General features: G+C 40.5%; 1 protein-coding gene across 6 annotated transcripts in view; it reads right to left on the bottom strand.

Annotated features, from left to right (window-relative positions):
• The window catches only part of LOC132398482 (FYVE, RhoGEF and PH domain-containing protein 4-like), a 260,428-nt gene that overhangs the window by 118,573 nt on the left and 114,040 nt on the right, over positions 1–27,815 (bottom strand). The window contains exon 1 of one of the 6 annotated variants that reach the window (XM_059978003.1): positions 21,586–21,724. The exons of the other annotated variants lie outside the window; for them this stretch is intronic. The gene's annotated coding sequence lies outside the window, so the exon portion shown is untranslated. Of the gene's footprint in view, positions 1–21,585; positions 21,725–27,815 lie in introns of those variants that run through there. 6 annotated transcript variants of the gene reach the window in all.

Raw genomic sequence — 27,815 nt, 5'->3', positions numbered from 1 at the left:
CACTGGTTGTCTGCCAGCGTCTGTGTGTAGTCTTTTTTTATAAAATTATACTGTTTTTCTGTTTTCCACTAAATGCCTGGATAAGAAATATAAATCTCGGGGGCTATATGGCAACATATGCGTACATACTTCGATTATAAATTTACTTTGATATTTGAGTACATTATATTTACAGCCACTGAGGTTGCACAGTAAGATGTGGTACTATAGCAGATCTACAATTGCACCTAGAATAGATTTCCAGATGAATTTTTACAATTTTTCCTTTATTGCATATTTGGATTTGTATGTTTGAATTCTCAACTCACTAAATTGGCCCATCAGTGATTATCCTGAAGAGCATTTTAAAGAGCTTATGTTGCACACATTGGAATCTTCAGTGTAAAGGCTGCTGTCAAAATTTTGGTCAACACAATAATGATCAAATATTTGGGGGGAAGGTTCTACCCATAATACCCAAGATACCATTATGATCTTGAAATTGTTCTACAACCAGTCCAATGCATCCATCCATGTAGACAAGGAGTAACCACAATTTCATTGCTTCTATAAGCAGGACTCAACAATTACTCCACTTTAAAATGTACAGGTGCTCGTACGACAGTGAAAGGTACTGTTAAAAAATTAACATGGATTTTGCTATCTAACCACTACAGTTCTGCGTGAGGTCAACAGTACCAAACAATAAATAGTATATTTGATTGTTTCTAGTGGAGGGGTAGAGGGATGTGTACCTTTATTAAAAAGTGCCCTGAAGAAACAAGTTTTTTAAGGTTCTAACAGATCTATAGTGTATCATAAATTAGCTAACTTTTTGTTTAACACACCACACTCTACCAGGGGTTTTACTCTGACATAGTGATAATACATTGTTGTCTTCATGCACAGTTCAGCTTGGTACAGCCTGACAAATAGGGGTGAAAAGAAAGACAGTAATTGAAGCAAGTGGTAACATTTTCGATAAAAATAACAGTAATTTTGACTGGCGTGTAAGTCCAATATCAGTAAGACTCAGCAAACCTGTAGCTTGAGAAAAATTTATAATTGAAATGTACATGCATGTCAAATGATCATGTACCAGATGACATTAAAGTACCATGTGATAAAAATATTTATTCATGATGCCAAGAGCATCATTAAAGCAGTGACTCAAGGCAAGGGGATGCAAATTCTTTGCCTTTGGACTGTGGGAGTAAACCCAAGCACCTGGAGGAAACACACGCACAGGGGAAGAAGGTACATGCTTCCTTACAGAGGGCACTGGAATTGAACTCTGAACTCTGACACCTTGACCTGTAACAGGATTACACTAACTGCTACCTCTTCTCATCTGCCTTCCTAAAGGACCAAAAGTGCACTAGGTAAGGGCCTAGGGACTTATCCTCCATAATGCACTGATATCTCCTCCATGTTTAAAGGATGGAATCAATATCTGATCAGAATGCTTCTGGAAATACTGAGGAACCTGCATAAATATAACAATGTATGAATTTTTGGACTGACCAGGTGCATCACTACAGTCTATTCAGATTTTGTATTTTCCAACAGGTCCTAAATCCCACTCAAACAAATTTTTATCTGAGTACACAATAACTTAGATACGTTTTAATTTGAACCAAAATATTCGGTCTATTTCCTCTACTGGATAAGTTTCAGCTACGTTCCTTTGGCTCCATGAGGTTCAAGACAAGCAGAGGTCGAGTAACGTTAAAGTGATCAAATACTCTGATTTTCCTGGGCTTTGTGGGTAGGAGGGAATAGCTGGGAAGAAACTTTTTGGGGGTTGGGCTGCAGAGTAGGGGAGAGAAGTGGCCAACAGGTACAATTTTCCCTTCTGAGTGGCCTCTTTTCCAATAAAGCTTAGCGTATTTCCCTGGGCCCTCCAGTACTCTGTGGTCCCAAACCAGAGATCACAATTTTGGCTTTTATTTTTTTGTATGTAACCTGGTGTCCAGTTACTTGATGGATGCCAAGTCTGGAAATGTGTAGCTGTGAAATCCTTCTTCTATTTTGTGACATATCTGGTAGGGCTGTAAGCAACTGTGGATCACCTGCCTGCATTCCATGTAAAAATCATGTGGTCTTGAGGAAATTTGAAGTGATTATTTTGCACATTGAAAGCTGCAATTCAACTTTCTTATAAGCACAGCCCTAAGGAGATAAATGTTGACCAAGGTATTCTAAAAATAGCACAAACATAAATACACATTCCCAAATCACTTAAAAACTTACAAGAGTTGAAACTACAACTATCAAAATTAATGGCTAGACCAGACCAAAAAGTTCAAACTTAAATCATATAAAACAGCATTTTCCAAATTAAGCAATAAACTTCAAAAAGAATACGTGCTTCTGGATTAGAGCAATGCTAATGATGCACAGATAATGGTAGAAAAAAAATGGGCATTCTTAAATTTACTGAATATTTAAAGACCATCATACCTTTAATTGCCAAATATTTTCTAAAATAAAGCATTCACTGCTGTATTTTTCACTCAAGCTCCAAGTGCTGAGTTAAAGGAAGTATCAGATGTTTTTAGCAATAATACACCACTTCCTTTACGATAATTTCAACACACAATGAGAAAAGAGCAGACGCTTGTGGTGTAGAGAGGGGCAGTCCATTGTGTTCCCTATTTCTCCTTATTTCCCAACGCAAAGTGGATATTATTCAATAAGCCACTCCTTAATTTAACACCATAAGCAGGCATCACACACCATGATGGAAAGTACAGAAGATCTGATAGGATCTTTTAAGAGACTCTTGGATAGGTACATGGAGTTTAGAAAAACAAAGAGCTATGGGTAACCCTATGTAATTTCTAAAGTAAGTATATGTTTAGCACAGCATTGTGGCCCAAAGGGCCTGTACTGTGCTGTAGGTTTTCTATGTTCTATCAAGAATGAGTGTCCATGAAAGACCAAAGAACCCTGGAGTCAATCACTGACAACTGGAAAAGATCAGCGAGTGCTGCTGGGAGCTTGCGTGTAGCGGTAAGGAGAGAATTAAAGGACAGAGCACAGTGGTTTACTCATATGGATGTCTCTAGTTCAAGGAGGGTGGGCAATGTCGGGTGTAGGACGTCAGGAAATCACAAGAGACGCAGAAACACCTGAGACAGTAGTTTGCTTCTTGGTAGGATGGAGGGCAAGGTGTGAACGAGTTCAGGGTCAGAAGCCTGTACAAAAGATACGCCTGGGTGAGGGCGGGGTAACTATTCCTGCCCCACCTGGCCTACAGGCAGTGTTCGAAGAGACACCTAACCAGTCAATCCAGCTTTTCCCACCCCTCTCCAATGGCTGGGAAACTTTGGAATACATTAAACAGATGATCCCACGCACAAGAGGAAAATCAGAATCTGGTTGAATATCACTGGAATATGTCGTGAAATGTCTTACCTTGTGGCAGCAGCAGATTGGAATACATCGTAATACTAACCACAAATATACAGTGGCTTGCAAAAGTTTGGGCACCCCGGTCAACATTTCTGTTACTGTGAATAGCTAAGTGAGCAGAAGATGAACTGATCTCCAAAAGTCATTAAGTTAAAGATGAAACATTCTTTCCAACATTTTAAGCAAGATTAGTGTATTATTTTTGTTTTATACAATTTTGGAGTGAGAAAAGGAAAGGAGCACCATGCAAAAGTTTGGGCACCCCAAGAGATTTGAGCTCTCAGATAACTTTTGCCAAGGTCTCAGACCTTAGTTAGCTTGTTAGGGCTATGGCTTGTTCATGGTCATTGTTAGGAAAGGCCAGGTGATGCAAATTTCAAAGCCTTATAAATACCCTGACTCCACAAAACTGTCCCAACAATCAGCAGCCATGGGCACCTCTAAGCAGCTGCCTAGCACTCTGAAAATTAAAATAAATGATGCCCACAAAGCAGGAGAAGGCTATAAGAAGATAGCAAAGTGTTTTCCAGTAGCCATTTCCTCAGTTTGTAATGTAATTAAGAAATAGCAGTTAACAGGAATGGTGGAGATCAAATTGAGGTCTGGAAGACCAAGAAAACTTTCTGAGAGAACTGCTGGTAGGATTGCTAGAAACCCCAGTTTGACTGCAGAAGACCTTCAGGAAGATTTAGCAGACTCTGGAGTGGGGGTGTACTGTTCTACTGTGCAGCAACACCAGCACAAATATGACCTTCATGGAAGAGTCATCAGAAGAAAACCTTTCCTCCATTCTCACCACAAAATTCAGCGTCAGAAACTTGCAAAGGAACATCTAAATAAGCCTGATGCATTTTAGAAACAAGTCCTGTGGACTGATAAAGTTAAAATAGAATTTTTTGGCTGCAATGAGCAAAGGTATGTTTGGAGAAAAAAGGGTGTAGAATTTCATGAAAAGAACACCTCTCCAACTGTTAAGCACAGGGGTGGATCTATCATGCTTTAGGCCTGTGTTGCAGCCAGTGGCACAGGGAACATTTCACTGGTAGAGGGAAGAATGAATTCAATTAAATACCAAAAAATTCTGGAAGCAAACATCACACCATCTGTAAAAAAGCTGAAGCTGAAAAGAGGATGGCTTCTGCAACAGGATAATGATCCTAAACCCACCTCAAAATCCTCAACGGACTACCTCAAGAGGTGCAAGCTGAAGGTTTTGCCATGGCCCTCACAGTCCCCTGACCTAAACATCATCGAAAATCTGTGGATAGACCTCAAAAGAGCAGTGCGTGCAAGATGGCCCAAGAATCTCACAGAACTAGAAGCCTTTTGCAAGGAATAATGGGCGAAAATCCCCCAAACAAGAATTGAAAGACTCTTAGCTGGCTACAGAACGCGTTGACAAGCTGTGATGCTTGCCAAAGGGGGTGTTACTAAGTACTGACCATGCAGGGTGCCCAAACTTTTGCTTCGGACCCTTTTCCTTTTTTGTTTCTTTGAAACTGTAAAAGATGGAGATAAAAAAGTAACCTTGTTTAAAATATTAAAGAAATGTGTCAATGTGTCATCTTTAACTTTATGCCTTTTGGAAATCAGGTCACCTTTTACTTACTTAGCTATTCACAGTAACAGAAATTTTCACCAGGGGTGCCCAAACTTTTGCATGCCACTGCGTATATTACAAATATAAACACACACACACACACACACACACACACACACACACACACACACACACACACACACACACACACACACACACACAACTAAATAAGTAGGGAAATAAGAGAAAAATAGTGAGGTAGTTTCATGGGTTTGCTGTCCATTCAGAAATCCGAATGTGGAGGGGAAGAAGCTGTCCTGAAATGCTGATTGAGTGACTTCGGGCTCCTGTACCTCCTCCCTGATGGTAGCAATGAAAAAAAGAGCATGTCTTGGGTAATGGGTGTTATCAAAATGATGGATGTCTCCTTTTTGAGGTATCGCCTTTTGAAGATGTCCTCGATGTTGGGACATCTTTCTGCAGCTTTTTCCGACCCTGCACAGAGGTCCCACCATATCAGATAGTGATGCAACCAGTTGGAATAATCTCCCTGGTAGGTCAGTAGAAACTTGCGAGAGTATTTGGTGACATACCAAGTCTCCTCAAGTCCCTAATGAAATATAGCCACTGTCATGCCTTCTTTGTAATTGCATCAGTATATTGGGCCCAAGATAGATCCTCAGAGATGTTGGCACCAAGGAACTTGAAACTGCTCACCCTTTCCACTGCTGATCCCTCAATGAGGACGAGTGTGTGTTCTCTCAACTTCACCTTCCCGAAGTCCACAATCAATTCCTTGATCTTACTGACATTGAGTGCAAGGTTGAGATCAGCCATGATCTCAGAATGGCGGTGCAGGCTCGAAGGGCCGAATGGTCTACTTCTGCACCTATTGTCTATTGTTATTACAACACCACTCAGTCAGCTGATTCTTCTCACTCCGTCACGCCTCCTTGTCACCTTCTGAAATTCTGTGAACAATAGTAATGTCATTGACATATTTATAGATGGTGTTTGAGCTGTGCTTAGCCACACAGACATAGAAAGAGTAAAGGAGTGAGCTAAGCATACATCCTTGAGGTGGACCAATGTTGGTTGCCGGTGAGAAGGGGATGTCATTTCTGATCTGCACTGATGTGATCTCCTGATGAGGAAGTCAAGGATCCAGTTGAAGAGGAGGTACAGAGGCCCAGGTTTTGGAGCTTGTTGATTAGAATTGAGGGTACAATTGTGTTGAATGCCGAGATGCAATCAGTAAATAGCAAACAAGAGAAAATCTGCAGATGCTGGAAATCCAAGCAACACACATGGGGTCCTGTCAAAGAGCAATGGCCCGAAAAATCATTGTACTTTTTTCCATAGATGCTGCCTCACCTGCTGAGCTCCTCTAGCATTTTGTGTGTGTTGCATCTATAAAGAGCAGCCTGATGTAGATACTGCTGTTATCCAGGTGATCCAAGGCCAGTGAGATTGCACCCGCTGTAGACCTAATGTGGCGATAGGCATATTGCAGCAGGTCTAGGTCCTTGCTTAGGCAGGAGTTGATTCTGGCCATGACCAACCTCCCAGAGCACTTCATCACAATAGATATTGGTGAGGCCAAATTTGGAGTATTGTGTACAGTTCTGGTCACCGAATTATAAGAAAGATGTCAACAAAATAGGGAGAGTACAGAGGAGGTTTACTAGAGTGTTACCTGGGTTTCAGCAACTAAATTACAGAGAAAGGTTGAACAAGTTAGGTCTTTATCCTTTGGAGTGTAGAAGGTTGAGGGGGGACTTGATAGAGGTATTTAAAATTATGAGGGGGCTAGATAGAGTTGATGTGGATAGGCTCTTTCCATTGAGAGTAGGGGAGATTCGAACAAGAGGACATGAGTTGAAAGTTAAGGGGCAAAAGGTTAGGGGTAACACTAGGGGGAACTTCTTTACTCAGAGGGTGGTAGCTGTGTGGAATGAACTTCCAGTAGAAGTGGTAGAGGCAGATTCGATTTTGTCATTTAAAAAAATACTGGATAGGTATATGGACAGGAAAGGAATGGAGGGTTATGGGCTGAGTGCAGGTAGGTGGGACTAGGTGAGAATAAGCATTTGGCATGGACTAGAAGGGCCGAGATGGCCTATTTCCTTGCTGTAATTGTTATATGGTTATATGAGTGCAACTGGACGAAGCCTGTTGATGAAGCTCACCCTGCTCTTCCGGGGCACTGGTAGGACTGTCACCCCCTTAAAGCAGATTGGGATTTCTGACTGTAGCAGTGAAGCAAAGATAATGACCAGTGTAAGGTAACCATTACAAGCACAAATCTTTGCTGCACTATAGTTTTCTTGGCTTAACTATTTTCATCTATTCAGTCAGTGATTTTGACAAGATCAGGGACGAGATTCTTCATGATACAGTAACTCTGAAATATTCTTTTCCATGACTGGTGATGAAGCAGCACATGACATCACATGGAAACATTGAGGTCTTGGGCTGACAAATGGATGGCCGTACCTCACAAGCTTTATGCTGTGACTTCCTATTGTTATGGCTATAGTTCCTTTAACCATAAATGCTCCTACAATTGACTTTATTAGAAACTTAACCAGATGTGGGACACAAATATCCAGGCTACCAGACCATAGTCCAAATGATTCCATTCAATATCAGAGAATGTATACAATAGACCATAGTAACCTCTAGTTGCCCTGCCATATTTCCGCTGCTACCAGAAGGCCAATAGAATTCATACCACTGCATGTTTGAAGATGCTTGAGAAAGGCAGACCTGATCAAAATCCATGTTGCACCCACAATATTCCCCATCCATCAGTGGCGAACTGTGAATTCACTGGCAGCCATTTACAGGATGCAGCAGATCTTTGAACGTGCTTCAGCAGTACATCGGAGCCAATAGACAACAACCAAGACAGGGCAAGGCAGTCATATTAACAGAGCAAGTCACCTCCAAGTGACTTATCTTCTTCATTGTCATTAGATCAAAATTCTATAAATCCCTAAGTAGCATTGTTGGGAGTACTCAACAACAACAGTTGGCATTTATATAGTAAATTTAACATAGAAAAATATTCCAGGAAGGATAATCAGGCAACAGTTGATACTGACCACATGGTTCTTTGCCAGAACACACAAAAAACTCCATAATTAAACACCTCAAGGCATGTCTGTTTAAGTTAGTTGTAACATTAGCGTGGTGTCTATAAAGTACGGTTTATTACACACATCTACCTTCCATTGCAGATAGATGCTCATCATACAGTGATAAAGAAACCAAAACTTGGTAATTCCTTCCAGCCAGTTCAGTAACTCAACACCATTTATAGAAATGTACTGAACTATCCAAGTTTCAGCTTCTATCACAATTACTTTAAAAAGGAACAATCTACTGATAAAGCTCCTTATTTCCAGTAGATGAAATCCATGCTGCTTCCCTAAAGTGGCAGGTACCCTCATTCTCTATTTGTGTCTTTCAGAAAATTCCACTGCTCAAGTATCTGCAAGTTGTTCCTATTGTCCACTTAGAGTTGGGCTAAACCTGAACCTTGTTTGGTACATGTCTAAATGACCAACTTCATTGCGGGTGAGTGTGGATGCAGGAAGGCTTGAGAATAGGTGCATTAAAGGACAAAGGAAAGCAGTAAATCAGAAGTGAAGTGCCTTCATGCACGCGATGGAAAAATTGTCTGAAACAGCCTGGAATTTGGTAGCTGTTTTAGATGGTTTAACAGAAAGCTATGGAATGGTTGTTGATGAAATAACCAACTGTGATTCATAAACTTCAGAATCTTCACAAAATGCTGGAAAAACTCAGCATAAGACAGGCAGCACTTATGGAAGGAATTAAACAGTCGACGTTTCAGGCTGAGACATTTAATCAGACTCGTGATGTCCCACTGAAAGCTCTCGATCAGTAAAGTGGATGGTTTATTCCTCTCCATAGATGCTGCCTGACCTGCTGAGTTCTTCCAGCATTTTGAGTGTGTTACTTAAGATTTCCAGCATCTGCGGAATCTCCTGTGCTTACTCCAATGGACAAAGCAGCTCCAGTTGGGCAAACATTAGATGGTTTACTAACGCTGTTTAATTAACAAGTTGACCAGTTTTAATTAGTTGTGATCAATTTTGTGCACCATGAGTCTCTAAATCCAGGCTCTCCTAACATGTACGCAAGTTTCTTAAACTTATGTTGATTATCCCTGGAGGTAGCCAGGATGCACTGTGCTGCTGCAAATGTTGATACCCTTTGCAGTTAATAAGCTCAAGGGTTCAAGCTCAAACAATGGCATTTGACAGAAGTCTGGAATACCAAAATAAAACTGTGATACAGCATATAACACACAAAGGTTTAAAGAGTCATGGAAACACAATGCACAATAAAGTTTTCAACAATGTACCCGATTCAGAAACAACATATTAAAAAGGTAAGGAATTGGATGAACTTGACAGGGTTGTCTGAGCTGACAAATAACAAGGGGTTAAACAAAAAACTCACTATTTGTGGGGAAACAAAATGAAGTAAACATTTCAGTTTCCAGTTAGACACCTTATCAAACTGCATCCAGATCAATCTAAAACACTATTTTGTAGGATGCTTAATGAGCAACAAACATTTTGCCACCAGCACCCACCACTACCTCACTGCCCATGTTCTTATATCCTTGTCCTCTGGAAATGAATGCTAATATTACTTTTCCCTTGTAAGTCATGGTTGTCTCATACTCTCTTTTGAATACTTCATCATCTTTGGGATGTATCTAGCCTGTGCCTTCTGAATTGCCCCAAACCTCCTGCAATTGCTGTTCTGCCATCATCCCTGCAAGTGTCCCCTTTCAACTAACTTCAGCCAGCTTCTCTCTCATGCCTCTGTAATTCCTTTTTCTCCACTGTAATACTGATACATCTGACTTTATCTTCTCCCTCTCAAACTGCAGGATGAATTCTATCATATTATGATCACTGCCTTTATCTTAAGCTCTCTAATCAAATCTGGTTCATTACAGATTTGTCTTTTCAATCCAGGTTTGTCTTTTCCCTAGTGGGCTCACCACAAACTGCTCTAAAAAGCCAGTTCATAGGCATTGTACAAATTCCATCTCTTGGCATCCAGTACTGCCCTGATTTTCTCAGTCTACCTGCATGGTGAACTCCTCTATGACTATCATAACATTGCTTTTATTACGTGCCTTTTCTATCTCCCATTGTAATTTGTACCCAGTATCCTGGCTATTTTCAGAGGCCTGTATATAACTCCCATCAGGGTCTTTTTATCCTTGTAGTTTCTTTACTTTACCCACAAGGATTCTACATTTTCTGATCCTATGTCACCTCTTTCTAAGGATTTGTTTTCATTTCTTAATCAGCAGAGCCACACAACCCCCTCTGCTTATCTGTCTGTCCTTTCAATACAAAGTGTGTCCTTGGATGTTAAGCTCCCAATTATGATCTTTTTTCAGCCATGACATAGGGATGCCCACATCGTAACTGCCTATCTCCAGCTGCGCTACAAGATCATCTATCTTATTCTATATACTGCATACATTTAAATATAACGCCTTCAGTCCTGTATTCCTCACTCTCTTCAATTTTGCCATGTTACACATCAGCTCATCCCACTGACTGCTATTTTGCCCTATCATCTATCTGTGTTTCCTCACCATCTCACTACACACGGCATCTATTTGTATATCAACCGCCCCATCAATAGCTCTATCATTTTAGTTCCAATCCCCCTACCAAATTAGTTTAAGCCCTCACCAACAGCACCAGCAAACCAGCCCGCAAGGATATTGGTCCAGGTGTTCAGGTGTATCCTGGTCCTTGTTGACCAGATCATACCTTCCTTAGAAGAGATCCCAATGATCCAATGAAACCTTGACCACGGCACCACTTCCTCAGCCACTGTTTCATCTGTCATATCATCCCATTCCTGCCCTGATTCGGATGAGGTGGCACAGTGTAATCCAGAGATTATTACCTTGGAGGCCGACTCTTCAGCCTCTACCCAACTCCCTATACTTACTGCGCAGGACCTCTGCCCTCTTTCCATCTACAGTATGACATTGATGCCAATGTGCACAACGACCTGCTTACCCCTCCTGTTGAGAATATTCTGCAGCAGCTAGTACCTGGGCTACAGCACACCATCCTGGCATCTATTTTGCGGCTACATTATCTCCTATCCATTCCTTTATTGTTACTGTTCTACCTGACTTTGCCCTTCCTTGCTGAGCTTTGGAGCGGGCCACAGTTCTTGCTGTTACCTAATACATCATGCCCCGCAGTAGTATCCATTGGGGTATACTTGTTGCTGAGAGGAACATGCACAGGGGACCCCTGCACAGATTGCTTACTGCCCTTACTTCACCTGATAGTCACCCATCTATTATCTGAAGCCTGCACACTGGGTGTAATGTCACACTTATGGGGTTTTCAGCCTTCCGGATGGTCCCAAGTCCATCCAGCTCCAGCTCCAGTTCCTCAACCTTGTCAGTCAGGAGCTAAGGTTGGGTGCACTGTCTGCAGTTGTAGTCATCAGGGAAACTGTCAGGTATGCTGAAATCCCACATCTCAAAGGAGGAGCATTCCACTGTCTTAACTGCCATCCTGCCTATACTTGTTATACCTTTAGTTCTAACCTCTTCATCTTAAATTATACAATCAACTAAGTGGTTCCAAACAACTCAGTACCATAGTGCCTGCCTAAGCCTGTTGAGCCAAATCCTGACCAGTCTAACACACGAGAAGAGCGCATGGCCTGGATGGTGGGGGTCTTTGATGATGGATGCTGCTTTCTCGTGCCAGTGCTCCATGTAAATGTATGCAATGGTGGATAAAGCTCTGCCCACGATGGATTGGGCAGCATCCACTGCTTTTCGTAGTTTTTTTCCTTTCCTGGGTATTGGTGCAACCAGTCAAGATATTCTCAACTATGCATCTATGGAAGCTTGTCAAAGCTTTTGGTGATATGTCCAATCTACACAAAGGTCTCAGAAAGTAGAGGTATGGTCGTACCTTTTTAATGATGACACTTTAGTCACAAGTGGATATTTGCTCTTTTCTGAGCATTTGAAAATCTTTTATATATCAAGTCAAGTCAAGTCAACTTTTATTGTCATTTCAACCATAACTGCTGGTACAGTGCATAGTAAAAATGAGACAATGTTTTTCAGGACCATGGTTTACATGACACAGTACAAAAAACTAGACTGAACTACGTAATAAAAAAAAAACAGAGAAAGCTACACTAGACTACAGACCTACACTGGATGGCATAAAGTGGACAAAAACAGTGCAGGCATTACAATAAATAATAAACAGGACAGTAGGGCAAGGTGTCAGTCCAGGCTTCGGGTATTGAGGAGTCTGATAGCTTGGGGGAAGAAACTGTTACATAGTCTGGTCATGAGAGCCTGAATGCTTCGAAGCCTTTTCCCAGACAGCAGGAGGGAGAAGGGATTGTATGAGGGGTGCATGGGGTCCTTCATAATGCTGTTTCCTTTGCAGATGCAGCGTGTAGTGTAAATGTCTGTGATGGCAGGAAGATATATATCATATATGGTGCATGACATACATTTTGGATACACTTTTTAATTATGATAGTCATGGAGAATGCTTTGCTGGATCCAAATTGATAGCCAGCACAAGGTGGGTGGGTGGGTGGGGGGGGGGGTAGCTCCAGTCCTGAAGCCTATTTCCATTAAATATTAACTTACATGTAAATAACCCCACTTAGCACTTTGAACAGTCACATTGCCAATGTTTGAATCAAAATGCCAGCTACAAAAATATGCAGTGCAGCAACTCATCAAGGCTTCAACACTACTTCTGAAAACTGTGACTTCAGAAGAGTGGTAGATATATGGGAATGACATTGGTTAACTGCAAGTGCATCTCCACATCTTGCAGGATTCTAACTTGGGAATAAACCGCCAAGCTCTCCTTGTTGCCGGATTAGACTCATGAAACTCCCTGTCTGTAGATCTACCTTCACCAGACAACGAATTATATAAAGAATGCAGCTTGGCGTTATCTTTTTTTCATGACCATATACAATCTGGTAATAAATACTTGCCCACTTCTCACGAATTAAAATATGCATTATGATTTCTACTTCTAACAGTGACATTTCATGAATACAGGAACAGAAAATGTGAAAAAGTGGATGAATAGAAAGTTGCAATGAGATTACAAAGTTAATGTGTGCATTACTATGATATTCTGGTGCTGCTGCAACTTATTTTCTGCTACTTATCTATTTAATACTGTTTTTTTTTATTACTGTCTTGTTTTCTGCTACTTATCTATTTAATACTGTTTTTTTTTTATTACTGTCTTGTTTTTATCTACCGCTTTATTTAATTGCCTGAGAGGTTGCTAAACAGAGTTTCCTTGTACCTATGTATAATGGCAATAAAGATCATTCAATTCAATTCAATTAATGAATGACTTTAAATTACATCAATTCTACATTGAGATAGTGTTCTAAATCGGCTTATGCCCTGCCAATACATTCAATTTACAGATATCATCTTCAATTAATGCAGACAGCAGTCATTATACCAGGAAAAGTAATGCTGTCCTTACCACACCTCACAAATATACTTTCCACCAGGTGTACTTCATCACTAATAATCCAGGTGACAATTTTTCCAAATTCCAGGATTGCTAGAACAAATTATATAGTATTGCTGTCACACACGCTTTTGCTGGCCAAGTCGCTGAATACAAACTGAGGAACAATGCTACACTTTTCCTGACCTGTATAGTCACCAATAAGCGCAATCCTTTAATTACTAAACTGGCAGGATGAACTGAATGTCCCCAGTGAAGTTCAGTTCGTGCCCTGAAAGTGATCTTTTAAAAATTCGGGTTGCAGATTTGTTTATAATATCATTGTGTTTCTTCTAATTTAGGGACTTTAATAAACTCAAAATACGTAATGGTCAAACTTCTCATTAAGGTATGCTTGGTACAAATTCCTGACTTAGTATTATTGAAATATTCTATCACTGCGCCCAATTACTCAATTAAGTAGGTCAGGAAACATCTTTGTGGAGGAAGAGTTCCTCAAGGATTTTGTGCATGTTACTCTGAATTTCCAGCATCTGCAGAATCTCTTGTGTTTTTGCCTATGAATTCAAAATGTCTTCCAGAATATTGCAATCGTAATTGGAATTATGGTCTCTAAGAGAGAAAAGACCTTAAAAATACCACGTAGCTCAATAAAAATGTCTCTAATATTCTACCAAGAACTTAGTCCACCTATTTTCCTGGAACGAGATTCTTCATCCTTCCTTCCCAAGTAGAATGGATTCCGATTAATGGCAACACAACAGGACCAATGCATCTTGGTTCATCCCCGATTAGCCAAAGATTCATAGAAATATATTTTAAAAGGTATTAGAAGTCAAACTGAGTAACAAATTATGTATTTGAGTGATATACAGAACAGATCTGAACACTACCAATAGCTTTAAAAGTGTGTCTTAGTTCCTAACACGTATCGACAGAGAAATTCATCCAGTGAACAAGTCAGCACTGACACACAATGCAGAAAGTGGACTGCCTTCATACAATACTATCAACAATTGCATCCTCAATTCTTTCATTTTCATTGTAACATTCAAGATGATTGTCAATACCTTCAAATTCCTCATTGTTCCTAACGTTTGGCCGTTTCTGGCACGTCCAAGCCTGAATGCTTGAAACTACAGTGGGCAAAACGGTTCAGAATTGTCTTACTGCTTATTTCTCGCCAACTATCAGTGACAAAGGTCACTGCATTTTGAACATAAAATGCAACAGGCACTATTTAAAAACAGTTCTCTATAAACACAGTGTAGCGTCTAATGGACACACAGGCACACATGCCTGATGCTCGTTAGAAACAACATCAGTCTCCTGTCTCCATTGCGCAGGATAGAGTCCCAAATAAATAAAGGGTATTCCAGCTAATTTCTTGATTAATTTTTGTTCTTTACATTGTCCCAAACAAGTGGCTGTCCTGATTAACTGGAATCCACTGTAATCAAACAAAACTCCAGACTGTCTACCAAATTATAGATGCTGTACACATTTTGCCATTTCTGCCATGACTGTGCCAGAAATTATTATAAAAACTGGGAGAAGCGTATCTTTTTGGAAGTGCCAAAACATTACTGGTCCAATTAGACAAAACTTGGAATGTAATGCAACACAATAAAGAGCGTTGACAGATGGTAGATCTTGATAGATGAGAAAAAAATGATGCAACGAAGTCCATCACATGATGCTTAGTAGTAATATAGCGGAAGAGGCCAATATGAGAGAGAAAATCCTTTCCATAACCAGCACAGGTGGAGATTCAGCTTCTCTGTGTGCCAAGGGCCATTACCAGCCTTAATCTGTCCTCTCCATTCATAGTGTCAAGGGCAGAGTACTCGACAAAGGTGAAAATCATTCAGTCTCTGGCCTAGCTTGAAATATAAACAAGCAGAAAGAAAGGTGCGATGGACTCAAAGCACATTTCCCAGGCCTCTTAACACATTGGCTTACATCACGAATAAAAAGAAGGTTCAACAGCTTAAAATTCTCTGAAAAACTGCAATCAAGAAGCTCCTAATGTGTGCAATGAAGGAAATGGCTTCTCTTATCGAGCCAAAAAGTTTGCTTTGAGTGCCAACAGTCCAATTATCCATTCAGATTGCAAACAGTTAGAAGCCCCATTCAGAAATTATAGGCTCAATGAATGAATAAGAGCAATGAAAAGGCGACTTTGAATTAAGAAAATGACGACCTGAAGTTTTTGATCTCTTGGCATTCTATATTCTTTCGCTGATTCTGCAGGTCGCAATGGATTACAGAGTCTACTATAAATTACTTTTCCTAAAGAGGCTGCATCATGCCAGGTGTTACGCTTCTAGTGGTCCTTTGTTACCTAGGACCTAAGTCAAGCAGACAATTTATTCCAATCCAGTTGCACAACACATTTTAGCAAATGCTTTCTCTGTTAGGATATCAGATTTAATTATTGTTTACCTTCATCAAAACTCACATATTTTCATGACCTGGCTAAATTCATTAAATTCATTAAATTCAATAATCAAACCAGGACTCATTTTCTTCACTTTATAATTCACAGGACACTGAAGCTGAATGTAGCGTCATTACTTCCCCTCACTGTAATAATCAAGTTTACTTAAAGGGATTCATAAATCAAGTTACATTCATTGTAATCTTCCATAATTCACAGTGAAAATAGCGTGAAAATTACTTTTGTTGACACATTGGTACATCCCATAATTAGGTGAACCCTCGCAAGACATCAGGCCCCGATGGTATAGCTGGCTGGGTACTGAAAACCTGTGCCAACCTACTGTTTTCAATGACCTTCTCAACCTCTCCTTACCTGCTTTAAAAGGGGAGCAATCATGTCAATGCCCAAGAAGAGCAGGGTGAGTTACCTCAATGACCATTGCCCAGCACCACTCACACCTCCTGGCTAGAATTAACGTCCGCCTGAGCAAGGATCTGGACTTTCGACAATTCCTCTACTACCATAGCTCATTCACAGTTGACACAATCTCACTAGTTTTCCATTGTTCTGAAGCACTTAGGCAATAGAAATACTTACTCAAGGCTGTTGTTTATTGATTACAGCTCAGCATTCAACACCATCATTCCCTCAGTACTAATCAACGAGCTTCAAAACCTGGGTCTCTGTACCTTTCTCTGCAACTGGATCCTTGATTTCGTTATCAAGAGACCACAATCATTGTGGATTGGTAATAACATCTCCTGTGTGCTGACAATCCCCACAGGTGCTACTCAAGCATACATGCTTAACCTAGTCCTTTCGTCTCTTTACACATCTGTAAGTTTTCCAACGACGCCAGTGTGGTTGGTACCATCTCAAATGGCAATGAGGAAGCAAACAGGAGTGAGACAGATCAGCTACTTCAGTGGTGTCACATGAACAATCTAGCATTCAACAAATGCAAAACTAAGCAATTCCTGGTGGACTTCAAGAAGAGGAAATCAGGAGAACTCACCAGTCCTCACTGAAGAGTCAGAAGCTTCAAATTCCCGGTCATCAACATCTCAGAGGATTTATCCTGGCCCACCGGTGCAATCACGAAGGAGGTATGTCAGTGCCTATACTTCATTGGGTGGGGGGATAGGAGATTTTGTATGTCATCAATAACTCTAGCAACTTTGTACAGGTGAATGGTGGAAAGCATTCTGACTGGCTGCATCACCGCCTGGTATGGAGACTCCCGTGCACAGAATTGAAAGATGCTGCAGAGCGTTATGATTTAGCCAACATTAACATGGGCAGAGGTGGTGCCTCAAAGTGGTATCTATCACCAAGGAACTTCATAATCCAAGATATGTCCTCTTCTCATTAACACAGTACGGAGGAGATACAGAAGCCTGAAGACCCACACTTGGGGACAGCTTCTTCCTCTCCACCATCAGATTTTTGAACAGTTCATGAACCCATGAATACTATCTCACTGTTCCTTTTATTGGATTAATTATTTATTTTGTTGTGCTGCTGCTGCTGCTGCTGCTGCAGCAAAGCAACTAATTTCATGACATACTGGTTGTCAGTAATTATATTGAGGATTCTGATTCTCCATGTACATACACATTTATCAATGCAGATTAAGTTCAATATTCTCCAGGGTTTTATTGGGTTTCTTCAACACAAAAGAGCAGAAACAACTTCTTTTCTAAATCAAGGAGAGAAAGAACACATTGACCATTTCTCCCCTTGACTGGAGATGGACAATTGGTCAAATGAAAGGGTAAGCTATTTCAGTGATCTATAGTTAAAGGATGTCAAACAATGATCTCATCCAAAACTGGAAGTACAACTACATCTGTTTAAAAGCACATTATCCTCAGAACAACAAAGTGCTGGCAAATACTTCCTTAGAGTAAAATGCATCAAGACGTAGCATTGCAGAATTCATGTCTCATGTTCTAATAATCTCAATAAAAATCTGTAGTCCACAGAGAAAAGTAACACAATTCCAGTATTTTATTAATAAATCATACATTTCCAGTTAAAGCTGAATACACTTTCCAGCTAAAATAGTTCCAGAGTAAGAGAAAAATTCAACATTATCAACAGTGAACGTTGTTGGTGCCAAACTGTTTGCAGCTGATTCATACAGAATCTCTGTCATCCAATACTTTCATAATGCATGTTAAAACAGGAACTACATTGTATGATATAGGAGCTTCAATAAGCTGAATTCCTTTGCACATTGTAAAGTAGATTAACAAATAAGGGAACTTTCAATGCATTTGGGAGGATGGGTTTATTTGAGGGCTGCAAAAAGGAAAATCCCCAAAGACAAAACACATTCTTTCACTGGCATTTGCTACCAAATTGATTGGAGTACTGACCACTGGAAAAGTCACAAGTACTTTTTAAATCACTCATTAAGTTGTTTCTATCTAAATAGGAATCCTCCATCGGGTACAGAATATCTTGTGCAAAGAAATCATAATATAAATAGTAGAAAATAAAAAATGTAATTTTAAGAATTACAAAAGACAAAGTAACATTGGTTTATTATTGTCACATGTACCAAGGGACAATGAAAACCTTGTATTACTGTTCATACAAATCAAATCATTACATGGTGCACTGAGCTAGAACTTGCTTTAATGCTGGCCTCTTGCTCTCAAATTTTTGGTTTATTTCTTTTATACTTTACTTATCTGCAACATGTGTGCAATAGTTCTGTCTTTACATCTTATACACCATAATTGTTGCACTATAAAATAACAAAAAAGACAGCTAAAACTATTTGCTCCTGAGATACAAATGATCACTGAATTTATCTGTGGAGGCAACTAACAGAAGCAGAAGAAATGAAAATGTATCAAGACTTCAATCACTATACTCAACTGTCACTGCTAGAAATCACAAAGCTGTGTGTCTTCTCATTCTTATTCACAGCATATGCCTAATCCTCAGTCCTACACATCTCCCCATGGTTTTTGTATAAAACAACTGCTGCTCAGTTTTAGTTTGAGATTTAAATGCAATCAGTGAATGAAGCAAATTGTGTTGAAAATATATCAAAACTTACGACGTGTCTGCAAATATAAAATGTAACAGAAACGTTAGGATCAAGCCTAATGAGCCAGTGTAAAACAAAAACAATATTGACTTCTCATCTGAGAAAAAGTAGAATGTAAGCTGCGGGATTTTGAATTTTAACACAAGTGAATTTAAGGAAGTCAAATAACTTTGTCCTCCAAGAGGTCCACAGCCTTGTTGTAGGGGTTGGAGGCTTGTGTGTCTCAATGACCTGGAGAGCTATGAGCCTGGAGCTGACTCTTGGTAGGGTTACCCATGCCCTGCAGGTCAAAGTGTAGAAGCCAGACTAAGAGTGGTGCTCTGGTCCTCCAGATATGGGGGTTCAGCTCAGGGCTGACAACCCTGACTGGTCAAAAAAAAATTGTTACAGAAACAGGAATGAAGAATCCTATAGCTGTTTGGGATGGTGTTCCCGAGTCTCCACCCAGGACTTGCATGACTGACGGTAGTGAAAACTGAGAGGAGGCTGCTGGCAGAATGAAGGAAGCCCCAAGATCAAGACCAAAGTTGCTTTTTGGAATGTAAACTATATACAACACGGTCAATCTAGGACAAATGACTGCAGAAATTACGTAAGTGTCATTACAACTTAGGTATACTGGGCGTTAATGAAAGCAATAGACAGGGTCTGGCAGACTAAAGGCAGCAATTGGTGACACAGTTCTATACTCAGGAAGGGAAGATGGTCAGCATCATGATGGTGTAGCTGTCATTTTGAAGAAAGGCATTGAGAAGTGCTTGCTGGAGTGGAAACCAGTCAACAGCAGGCTGATGAGAGTCAGGCTGAAAGTGAACATGGCTGTGATCTAGAGCTATGCTCCAGCTATTAATAGTGACATTGAAGAAAAGGACGTCTTCTATGAACAGCTGAAATCAGAGGTAGAGTTAACATGCCATGACATAATCATTGCCATGGGAGATCTGAACGCCAAAGTGAGAAATAACAACTCACATTTCCCTAGGGTCGTGGGCATGCTTAGATATGGATCGAGGGTAGATCTAATCATTGGAATTATATCTTAATGGAGAAGATGATACAGATTTTAAGAAGTGACTCAAAGAAAATAATTAGAAAGCAATTTTGAGGTCATACAATGGAGAGATTGGAGTGGGTATTCAGTTCGTTGCTCTATAGGGTACAGCCCGTAGGCAGTGCTGCTCAGCCTCAAATCAGTGGCAAAAGATAAGGCTGGAATCAGTGATCGCAGACAAAATAAGCAACAATTTCAAGAACAATAAAGCAACAAAAAAAATTGACATTTTTTTCTTTTCCCTGTGCTACCCTGCAACCTTCAGATTTGAAGTGTTAATTTACTGATTAACAAAGATAAACCCCACAATTTACAAGATGAAGCATACTAATAGCAAGTTCACATTCCTTTTACCATTCTGCTTCTACTATTCCAAAACCAGTGCAAGTTTGTACTAAGGCCTCAACAGGCACAGGTCATAACCAAACACAACTAAGATGTGATGTTCATAAAACACTCAAAATAAAAGCTTACAAAGTAGCCAAAATGGAAATGCAGGCAAAATCCGCAAAATGGACATTCAGTTTTACGATGCAGTCCTGGGAAAGAAATTCAACACATTCCCTGTACACAGATGTAGCTTACTGTACTTAACTAAACTGCATAAAATCAAGATGTTTTGATGTGGATTTGAATGGGAAAAAATTGAAAAGTTATGCCAAATAAATAACATTCCTCACAAAATGAATAAAGAAAGGCAAGATTTCCCCTCAGAAGCCAATTTACACAAAGGTCACATTTTAGAAAATCCTTCAATACTATATTTCAAAAATTGCAATACAGTTGTATTCCTCTGGTCATTTTCCAGTCTTTCCTATCATCTTTCCTCCTCTTCCACCCTGCATATAAAGCAACAATTAATCCCAGTGCAGTTATTATTTCAGGACACAGTACAATTAAAGAGAATAATACCATCAGTGTCAAATGACCCATGCAATCTGCATACAGTAAGTCTTTTTCACACCTGAGTATTTGCATCAAAAATAGCCAGTGTCAGACCTGAGGTTAGGGGATGGCTAAAAGCATTAAAAATCCATTGGTAGTAATGATTAATTAACAAGCAGGCATGGGAGCAAATAACAGGTCTTCAGAAAACCATTTCTGCACTAGTAGCAGATTATAACACCAACCATCAGCACACATCTTAACCATTAAGATTAGACCTGGCAGTTAAACTGTATTTCAACAGAAGATCAAAGTCATTGATCTCTGGCAGCATAAACCTTTCTGATTCTCCCATTCAATATAAATTTGAAGGGTCGATCCATTACCTGGCATAACCTTTAATCTATTGCTATAAGGGCAGAGTAATTGTTCAACACCACACATCCTCCATGACTGCCTCCTCTGCAAGCACATCCATTAAAAACACATTGCTAACATCCCTCAAGTTTCAACGACTGGCCGTTACTGCAAATGTTTTTAATTCTCCTTCAATTAAAAACGAGTCACACAACAACAATATTGAATAGAAGTACAGAAAATAAATGGCCAATGGTACTTATTAGTAGGACTGACCTTACGAAAGCAGAGCTAGCTGTCTTGGCTGGCAACATTGCAGGATTTCAGTATTTCCTATTCAACTGCTCCACTAATCAAGCACATAGCGCTTATTAGCAGACTGCATCTTTGATATTTCTTTTGCACGCGATGTCCTGCTTCTCGCCGACCCCTGCACAGCATGAACAATTGCATTCCAATAGGGACTGAGCAGATGGTTGTTTCCAAGGCAACTACATCTATTAAAACTACTGGCAGAAGGATGTGACTGCTGTTAACAGCAGTACAATTGCTAGCATTGTACTACAATGAGCAGGAAAAAGCTGCAGTACCGACTGAGCATGCTCAGCAGGTATTCTCGCCTTTCGACCAGGTGATATTTCGGGTTCCGAAATCTCAGCTATGAGGAGAGTCCCCGCGATTTGAAAAGGAGTGACATTGGTTTAACAGTAACTTCTTGGCAAATTGAATCATCCAGGGAGTTTCCAAACTGCAACAATGTACTTTTGGCAAACCATGGCAACGGGTTGATAATCGCCTTATTGATACACTGACACAGAAAAATTCTGACAAACCTGTGGGGAAAAAAAACCGCTTAGGTTGACTGTGCCAAATCGCCATTGTGTTTTTTTTTTGGAATTCACTTCCTCTATATGCGTGGCAAGGGGCACAGCAGGTAGGGAGGCTGCCTCACGACCCCAGCGTGGTCACTTTGTCAGCCATGGGTGGACTCCAGGTGTTCTCGTTCCTTCCCACATCCCACCCCCTCCAAAAAAAAGACCTGCAGGTTGGTTAATTGGCATCTATATATTATCTCTAGCCTAGCTGTACAGTAGAATTTGAGAGAGTTAAGGGCATGTGAGTGAGAATAGATTGACAGCTGCCACTGACTTGATGGGCTGAATAGTCTCCTATTCAGGAAATAGCAATGGGAATAAAAGGAGCTTACAGTTATCTCTGAAAGGGAACCACCAGCAAAGGAGAATCGTTGTTCCTGGGGTCTTACCACATCAGGATGTTCTATTGCAGTGGGTCAGTCTAGGACAGGATCTTTGTGGGGGTTTGTAAACAAACTGTGAGGTAAGTCATGTGGTCTTCCATAAGACCAAATACAAGTAAGCATTCTGTACATTTCTAAGTTAGTCCCTGTCTGTGGGGATCAAAGGAGATGCAGGAGCAAAATCAGGTTGAAAAAGTCTCCTTGCTTCCATATTGATATTTATCCTGTAGGTAAGTGAACAGGACTGCACACAATATAAGTTAGGTGTCAGCAACATCTTACACCACTTCAACGTAACATCACAACTTCTGTACTCAGTACTTTGATCTATGAAGGCCATTGTGCCAAAGCTGTTGTTATGACCCTATCTGCCTGTGACACCACTTTCAACGAATTGTGGAACTGTATCCTCAGATCCCTCCCAATGCACAACAACTCACACTACTCTGCATTAAATTCCATCTGCCATTTTTTCAGTCCATTTTCCCAGCCAGTCCAAATCTCACTGCAAGCTTTGATAGCCTTCCTTGCCATCACTACACCCCCAATCTTGGTGTTATCTGCAAATTTGCAGATCCAGTTAACCATATTATCATCCAGATCATTGATATAGATGACAAGCTTCAATGGACCAGCACTGATCCCTGTGGCACACCACTAGTCACAGGCCTCTAGTAGAAAGGCTGCCATCTACAATCACTCTCTGGCTTCTCCTGTGAAGCCAATATCAAATTCAATTTACTACCTCATCCGGAATGCCAAGCATTTCAAGCTTCTTGATCATTCTCCTATGCAAGACCTTGTCAAAGGCCTTGCTAATGTCATGTAGACAACGTCCACTACCTTTCCTTTATCAACTTTCATTGTATTCCAGATTAAATTTGAGAATTAAGCATGATTGCTCTTTTAAAGAGCCACCTGCTGTGCTGTCAGCTTCTTAATATCATAATATCACAACAACGTTGTAACTGATAACCTCAGAGGAAAGTGAAGGTAATTGAAATTCAATATTCTAATTGTAGTCTAAGAGACTAGATCCAAAGGGGAAAAAATTCAAGATTTTCATTATTGGTTCTTTGAACCTTATAACCAAAATGGATCTGAGGATTAAAAACATTGTAAATACTACTGATAATATTTCCAGGGGATTAAATGGATCCTACAATTGTCCTCCCAGTACAAATATATTCTGCAATAACCTATTTCATTTAGTTCCCTATATGTATGTTTATAGCATTTGAAATCAAATTGTTTTACTTCATCGAAATTATTGGAATGGATATAAACTCTCTTTGTAATTCACTGAGCTATATTTTTCCATTGACACACATACTTATCAAGTATTCTTTCAAGGAACTGGAAAGAAGGATAGAGATTCATTATAGAAAAACCACAAGGCAAATAAAAAGAAGCTAATGGCTAAGATATATTTAGAAACCGGATGTCACCATATGATGGTAGGTCAAATATGATAGCAGAATACAACATTAATGGTAAGACCCTTAGCAGTGTGGAAGATCAGAGGGATTTTGGGGTCCGAGTCCATGGGACACTCAGAGCTGGTACGCAGGTTGACTCTGGTTAAGAAGGTACATGGTGCATTGGCTTTCATCAACCATGGGATTGAGCTTAAGAGCCAAGAGGTAAAGTTACAGCTATATAGGTCCCTGGTCAGACCCCACTTGGAGTACTGTGTTCAGTTCTGGTCGCCTCACTACAGGAAGGATGTGGAAACCATAGAAAGGGTGCAGAGGAGATTTATGAGGATGTTGCCTGGATTAGGGAGCATGCCTTGTGAGAATAGGATGAGTGAACTTGGCCTTTTCTCCTTGGAGTGTCAGAGGATGAGAGGGGACCTGTTATAGGTGTACAAGATAATGAGAGGCAATTGATTGTGTGGATAGTCAGAGGCTATTTCCCAGAGGTCAAATGGCTAGCACGAGAGGGCATAATTTTAAGGTGCTTGGAAGCAGGTACAGAGGAGATGTCAGGGGTAAGTTTTTTTTTTATTTCCATGTACCTCTCCATACTCCTGGATAGGTACATGGAGCTTAGAAAAATAGAGGGCTATGGGTAAGCCCAGGTAGCTCTAAGGTAAGGAAATGTGGGCCGAAGGGCCTGTATTGTGCTGTAGGTTTTCTATGTTTCTAAACAATGGCAAATGCTTAAAGTAGTTATTCACAATCCTCAATGAATGCTGACAGATTTAAAGAATCAAAAACCTCATAGGAAAAGTGGTCAATTATTTGTAAACGATAATATTAGATTAAGGGAAGAGCTGATGGTGCTGACAGAATGAGTAGTAAGGCTGAGGACTGATTGGAATTTAAAATTCAATAAAGGATGACCAAGGTGTTTATAAACAATGAAAGCAAATTTGCAAGCAAGGCAAAAAATAGAATATGAAAGGTTTTTTTAATTATTCATTTAAGCGATTTTTGCTTCAGAGGCTGTGCCAGCATTTAATTGTCCACCCGTAGTTACCCTTCAGAAAATGGTGGTTCTTGAACTGCTGGAATCCTTGAGGTGTGCGTATACCCTCAGTGGGTTTCCATGTGGTGTGCATAAACCGTCTGTGTTATGATGGGAGTTCTAGGGTTTTGACTCAACAACATTGCAGGTATGGTGATACATTTTCAAAACAGCACAGCCTGTGACTTGGAGGACAATGTCCAGGTAATGGTATTCTCATGCTTTTGCAGCCCTCGTACTTCTGATCGACCGAGGCTGTGAGTCTGGAAGATGCTGTCTTCGCAGTCTTGGTGAATTGCTGCAGTATATTCTGTACATGGTACAAACTGTTGCTACGGTGGGGGAGTGACTGAATGGTTGTGGATGGAGGGGGATTATCAAACAGGCTGTGCTGTTCTGCATGATGACGAGCCTCTCGTGTTGTTGAAGCCACACTCATTCAGGCAAGTAGACAGTTTTCCATCAAAGTCCTGTTGAGCCTTGTGGGCAGGTGAGATACTTGCTGCTGGATTCCTAGCCTTTGACTTGCTCTTGTATAATGGCTACACCAGTTCAGTTTTGGTCAATGGTAACCCCGTTGTTTGTGGGAATCAAACATCAGGGAGGCATAACTTGGTTTTATCTTGTTGGATGGCATCATTGCCTGTCAGTTGCGCAACGTGAATGCAACTTGCCACTTTTCAGCCCGGGTCTTTCTGCACATGAGTGTGGACTGCTTCACTATCTGAGGAGTCACGAGCAGCGTTGAATATTGCGTAGTGATCCTATTTCTGACCTTACAGGCCATTGATAAGCAGCTGGAGATAGCTGGGTCTAGGACATCTCTGAGCATGCAGGAAAACATCAGCTAAAGTAAATGAAGATTTCTCACAGGTAGAAGCAGGGGAACTTTTACACGGGAATTAAGGGAATAATAGGAGCATTAAACAAAAATTGTCTGTCCTCATTTTACAAAATTCCTTAAGTAAGAGCATAGGAGTAAATAAAGAGCCCAATAATATAGAAAAAAGGAAATGGATGATAGTAAAGAAGAAATAATGGCATAATTAGGAGGACTATATCCAACAAATCCCCTGGGTGATGGTCTGTGTCTCATATTTTTAAAAGAAGTGTCCACAAAAATGTTGGATGCTGTGTCTTTGAAGGTCCAACATTTGAAAAAGTCTCTGCAGATTGGCAGGTAGAAATGAAGACATAACCATTCTACTAAAGAAAGGCAGCACAGAACAGGGAATTATAGACTGCTACTTGTCTGACACCAGTCATAAGGAAAATGCTAGAATCTATTATTTATGTAATTGGGTGCTTAGAAACTCATAATTTGCATGCAGAGTCAATAAGGATTTATGAAAAAGAAATAGTGTTCCACAAATGTTTTATTCAAGATGGTCAGAAATGGGATAAATGAGACACCAGTAGATTTAGTAAATTTGGATATTTAAGAAACATTCTGTAAGATTCGTCACAACAGGTTATCAGAGCTTATATGATTACAACTGTGGCTGGCCAGCTCCTATTCCTGGCCACAAATCTCTCCCAAAGCACATCCACTAGTTTGTGAATACACACCCTGTTGCCAGCCACACATCTGACACCCCGCCCAGTGATGCACCTGCCCCCACCCACCCTCAGCACCACATTTCTCCTCACTCCTGGACAGCAGTAGCAGGGCTGATGTGGCCTGCTCACAGATGAAGATGTTACTTCAGCATGACGGCACCTGGCCTATCCTCACCAAGGACAAAGGCTGGAGGCTCTCAGAGGAGGGACAGCAAAGGTACTTGGAAAGCCCTGAGGTGTGGGGCAGATGAGCTGCACAGTGTGTTGAGCAGAGGGCCCGTGGAAGGAGAGGAGGAAGGGTGCACACTGATTAATGAAGGGTGCGGTGGGAGGAGGGGAACAACAAAATGAAAGAGAGAAGGACATGTAGGAGTTTGATGATAAGAGTACAAAGGGGCATAGCGAGTGATCAGAAGGTGAGGTGTCAGTGACACGAATGACCAGGCTGAATAGCGAAAAGGGGTGGATGGGTGAGTGGGGGCGAGAGAGGGTCAGAGTCATAGAATATTACTGCACAGAAACAGGCCATTTGGTCCATTGACTCAATGCCAAACTAGCAATCTGTCTAGTCCCATCGACCTACACCTGGACCATAGCCCTCCATACCCTTCCGTTCCATTCACCTATCCAAATTTCTGTTAAATGTTGAAATTGAACCTGCATCCACCACTTCTACTGGCACACTCTCAATACCCTCTGAGTGAAGAGATTATTCTCATGTTCCTCTTAATCATTTCACCCTTAAACCATGAACCAACTGATAGTATCACCCAACCTCAGTTGAAAACGCCTGCTCACATTTACCCTAACTATACCCATCATAATTTTGTATCAGTCTATCCAATTTCCTCTCATTCTTCTACGCTCTAGGGAATAAAGTCCTAACCTATTCAATCTTTCCTTATAACTCAGGTACATCCTTGTACATTTTCCCTGCACTCTTTCAATCTTATTGACATCTTTCCTGTCGGTAGGTGACCAAAACTGAAAACAATACTCCAAATTAGGCCTCACCAACATCTTATGCAATTTCAACATAGCATTCTAACTTTTGTACATCATGAAAGCCAATATACCAAAAAGACCTCTTTGCAACCCTTAGCTGCCTGTGATGCCACTTTTAAGGAATTATGGATCCATATTCCTAGGTCCCTCTGTTCTACCACATTCCTTAATGCTCTACATCTCATCATTTAAATCCTACCCTGGTTTGTTC

This window comes from Hypanus sabinus, chromosome 8 (assembly GCF_030144855.1).
Source record: "Hypanus sabinus isolate sHypSab1 chromosome 8, sHypSab1.hap1, whole genome shotgun sequence".
In the NCBI taxonomy this organism is placed as follows: Eukaryota; Metazoa; Chordata; class Chondrichthyes; order Myliobatiformes; family Dasyatidae; genus Hypanus; species Hypanus sabinus.
This window is presented reverse-complemented; position numbering and strand designations above follow the sequence as displayed.